Source organism: Cetorhinus maximus, chromosome 35 (assembly GCF_964194155.1).
Source record: "Cetorhinus maximus chromosome 35, sCetMax3.hap1.1, whole genome shotgun sequence".
Lineage (NCBI taxonomy): Eukaryota > Metazoa > Chordata > Chondrichthyes > Lamniformes > Cetorhinidae > Cetorhinus > Cetorhinus maximus.
In genome coordinates, this window is record NC_135913.1 from 1,018,351 (window position 1) to 1,022,786 (window position 4,436).

The window sequence follows — 4,436 nt, forward strand, 5'->3', positions numbered from 1 at the left end:
GTGCTATCGAAGGGGCCTTTTTGAATTACTGCAGTGCATCCTGTAGATCGTACACACTGCTGCCATTGTTCGTCAGTGGTGGTGGGAGCAAATGTTGGTGGATGTGGTGCCAAAATAGCTGTCTTCTATGCCCTCGTTGTTATTCAGCATATTGAGTGTTGTTGGAGCTGAACTCATCCAGGCTAGTGGAGAGCATTCCATCACACTCCTAACCTGTGATTCTTAGATGGTGGACAGGCTTTGGGGAGTCAGGAGGTGAGCTTCTCTTCGCAGGAATCTTAGCCTCTGACCTGCCCTTGTAGCCACAGTATTTATATGGCTGGTCCAGTTCAGTTTCTGGTCAATGGTAACCCATAGGTTGTTGAAAGTGGGCGATAATTTGATCTCAAATTCCTCTTTGCCTGACCTCTTTACAGCAGCCTCGTGCCATACAAAAGTGGGGCGTGGTGTCACTTGCCCGCTGATGAATGACCAGGGAACGCTCTGCGGTGCGGATTTCTCACCCTGCCCCCGACAGGAGGTCGGACGATAAAAGTCCAATCCGACTGTTATTGCAACCCCTTAGAAGTTCTGGTGATGGCAACCGGCAAAAATGCGTATTTAAAATTCCGGTTGCTACCCAGGAGCGCCCACTCGGGAAAGCATCAGCCGTTTAAACTGAGGGTCCAGGGTCAATTAGACCCTGTTCGGCCGCTTTTATTGTTAACTTCTCAATTTTCATGTGAATCATCCAATTGATCGACAAGCCGTGCTGAATGGACTCTTGATTGTGTTTCGTGCGGCACAGTCAGTTTCCTGTCCATGCGTTAAGGAGGGTATTCTGTCCGGCCGGATCCTTGCATATTGTGCATATGTTTACAATTACCTAAATGAATATTATCAGTTTTCTTATCTGAATGAGGTAGCGCACCAAAATGCCAAAATGAATGGAAGGGCGTTTCATGGGTGCTGGGCAAACTTTGGGCTGAACTGGACCGGTGAGGATTTGTGAAGAGCAATTGAGATTGAAATCAGCCATGGTATTGAGAATGGGTCCAAGGGAGGAATCCGTCGAACACACTGGCTGACCACAGAAAAAGTACAGAATCTGAAGGATGCATTGTTCGCTGTCATGCAGTAAACGTTGTGGTGGCAGCTACGAGTCTGAGCCCGGATAGCTCAGTCGGTAGAGCATCAGACTTTTAATTTGAAGGTCCAAGGTTCAAGTCCCTGTTCAGCTGGTTGTTTTCACGTTAATCCAGAAACCATGAGCAATTAATGTCCATCTCTTCAAGACACGTCAAATATTTACGATCATCAGATCCTATTTGAGGCGCAAGGTTTTTACTGATGTCGGTGCTTTCAGTGAAATTGAATGGCATTTTCGAAATTATCAATTTTTATTTACACATAGCCCCAACTGCCGTCCAAGTAGAGCTCATTTATCTGTTCCAATTTATCCAATGACAGATTTCAAATATAATCTATTTTATGATATTTTCCGAATTTATTTATAGACTGCAGATAATCTGACGGGTTGAAACGATCGCTAATGGTTCTGTTTTGAAGCGTAAAAAGAGTTATTTTCATTGACAAATTTTGAATTGTAAGTGGCAAGAGATAACTCCATCAACACCTGCAAAGCACCCTCCAAGTCACACAGAGGATGTTCATTTGCTATTATGACATCCTTCCTTCACCGTCGCTGGGTCACAATCCTGGATCTCCCTCCCTAACAGCACTGTGCGTGCACCTGCACCACAGGGACTGCAGCGGTTCAGGAAGACAACTCAGCACCACCTTCACAAGGGGAATGAGCGATGGGAATCAATTGCAGGATCAGCTAACCGATGCCTGCTTTCTGTGAAATTATTTTTTTTTGAAAAGCCTATTTTCATCGACAAGCTGATTTTCCACCCACTGACACCACTTAAAGTCTGGGTGTTGCATTTTTTGATGAAAATTCTGCAAAAGATCCCACGGCACCATGTTGAAGGGGAGCAGGGGTGGAAGGACTGGCGTCCTGGATTCCTCGATTAATCAACATAACAAAATAAATCACCAGATCATGAACAAATTGCTGCTTGTGTGAGCCTATTGTTTGTAAATTGGCTGCTGTGATTACTACATTACTACAGTAAGAACACTTCAAAACAATTTGTTTTCCTGCATAGAGCTTTGTCATATCCTAACGTGGTGAAAGGTGCTACAAACTTTCAAGTTCTCTTTCACCTTTCACACACATTGAGGATAATGGTGAAATTCTTGCACAAAGGGATATGTTTAATGGGCGTTGAGAATAAGTGAGGAGATGGGGAGGGTTTCATGGAGGGTATTCCAGAGCTTTGGTCCTAGGCTTGTGATGGCACGGCCATCAGTGTTGGACAAATTAAAATCAAGAGATCAGAGTTAATAAAAGTTGGGGGTGTTGGTAATTTTTCGAAAGTACTGACATGGGGAGTTATGGTAAATTTAAAGTTCTTTCCTTTCTTTGAAAATAAAAACATTTTAAATCCAAGCATTTCTTTAAGGTGAGCTAATGCAAGTTTTGATGACACGGGGGATAATTTTTTGGGACACGGGCAATAGAGCTTTGGACCATTTCAAATCTATGGAGCCGAGAAAATGGACGTTCAGTGAGCAGTGAATTGGATTGGCATAGTAAAGTAACGATTTAGTAAGGTAACGATTTCATTGCTCAGAGCTCCAGGAACAGTTCAGTTGCAGCAGGTGGGGCGCTGAGCATTTTGAATTGGTAGAGGTGGAAATAGGCGATTTTAGCGGTGACACAGATTCATAGACCAAATCTTCCCTGAAGGCCAAGTACGAAATCAAGTATGTGAACAGCCTGGTTGAAGCTCACACAGTTTTCACAGCGAGAAGGGTGGTGTCAGAAGCTGGGAATAGGGAGCTTGTAGCATTTGCCAAAACAAGGAGGACATTTCCTCTCATTCAGTACTGGATATTGGATAAGCATTTTAATAAAGTGGCAATTGTTGTGGGGCATGGTAAGATGCTGTGGGGGGAGCTGATGACCACCGTACATGTGAAAAAATGTATGATGCTGCTGAGGGTCAGCATCTGAATGAGAAATTGGAACGGGTCAGGGAGATGTCCCTGAGGGAACCCTGAGGTACTGTGCGGGAATGTGAAGAGAAATCAGGCTTGTGATGCTCTGGATGTGTTTAGGTTTTTAAGTAGGGAAACATGCTCAATACCCAATATTTCATTCCTCATATTTAAATGTTTTTTCCATCTTTGTCATTCCATTATTTCTCACATCAGTGAATTTAACCTTACCTGTCGATAATTCTCTGGGCATATCCTGGTTCACTTTCTTAAATGTGGGATTTACATTATTTATTCTCCAACCCACTTTGACAACATAATATTTTCTAACTAATTATTGTATATGAATAGCAATCTATGTGCTGTAACATGGCCAGCATATTTCAAAACTCGTGGAGAAATGCATCCGGAGATAGCAGCTCAAAGCCTGGGCAACCACGGGTCGCTGTGGGCCATCATCAGGAGCAGAAATTATTTCAACCACAATCTGTAACCTTAGGGTCTGGCATAGTCCCCAGTCTCCCAATACCAACAAGGCAGGGTATCAACCATGGTTCAATGAAGAATGCAGGACAATATTCCAGGTGCTGAATCAGGTAGGCATAACTAAAAATGAGGTGTCAACCTTGTGAAGCTGCAACTCAGGTCTACTTGAGTGTCAAACAGAATAAGCAGCAAGTGATGGACAAGCTACGTGATTCCCCAACCAATAGATCAGATCTGATCCAAGCAGCCCCGCCACATCTAGCCGTGAAGGTGGTGGACAATTAAACAACTCATTGGAGGGAGAGGCTCCACAAATATCCCCATCCCCAATGATGGAATAACCGTGCACATCAGTGGAAAAGATAAGGCTGCAGATATCGTAACCAACTTGAGCCAGAAGTGCCGAGTGGATGATGAACTCCAGAGCTCCCCCATTTCTCCAAGGCTAGTTTTCAGCCAATTCGATTCACTCCATGCGATATCATGAAACGGCTTAAGGCACTGGATAGTGCAAAGATTAGGAGCACTGACAATACTCGGCAAGAGAATTCGGCTCCAGCACTTACATCACCCCAATCTATGCTGTTCAGATGCAGCTACAATACTGGCATCTACACGAAAATGTGGAAATTTGCCGATGTGTGGCCCGTCCATAAAAAGCAGGACAATTCCAACCCAACCAATGATTTCCCCATTCGTCTCCTCTCCATCATTTGTAAAGTGATGGAAGGGGCCATCAACAGTGCTGTCAAGCGACACTTGCTGAGTAATAACCTGCTCACTAGCGCCGAGTCTGTGTTCCGCCAGGGTCACTCAGATACAGACCTCATTCCAGGCTTAATTGAAACATGGTAATAGAACTAAACTCCAAATGTGAGGTGAGAGTGACTGCAATTGTCATC

At 44.1% G+C, this 4,436-nt stretch overlaps 1 non-coding gene across 1 annotated transcript; it reads left to right on the forward strand.

Annotated features, from left to right (window-relative positions):
* The first annotated feature begins 1,146 nt into the window (after window positions 1-1,146).
* Window positions 1,147-1,220, forward strand: trnak-uuu (transfer RNA lysine (anticodon UUU)). Its single transcript has one exon. It is a non-coding gene; the product is annotated as a tRNA-Lys (tRNA).
* The last annotated feature ends 3,216 nt before the right edge of the window (window positions 1,221-4,436 follow it).